Source organism: Mandrillus leucophaeus, unplaced genomic scaffold (assembly GCF_000951045.1).
Source record: "Mandrillus leucophaeus isolate KB7577 unplaced genomic scaffold, Mleu.le_1.0 Scaffold678, whole genome shotgun sequence".
Lineage (NCBI taxonomy): Eukaryota > Metazoa > Chordata > Mammalia > Primates > Cercopithecidae > Mandrillus > Mandrillus leucophaeus.
The window spans coordinates 1690568-1690780 of NW_012107341.1; positions in this window are offsets into that span (position 1 = coordinate 1690568).

The following is a 213-nucleotide window of genomic DNA, read 5'->3' on the forward strand; positions in this document are numbered from 1 at the left end:
TGGTTTTTTGAAAAGATCAACAAAATTGATAGACCACTAACAAGACTAATGAAGAAGAAAAGAGAGAAGAATCAAATAGTCACAATAAAAAAATGATAAAGGGGATATCACCACCGACCCCACAGAAATACAATCTACCATCAGAGAATACTATAAACACCTCTATACAAATAAACTATAAAACCTAGAAGAAATGGATAATTTCCTGGACAC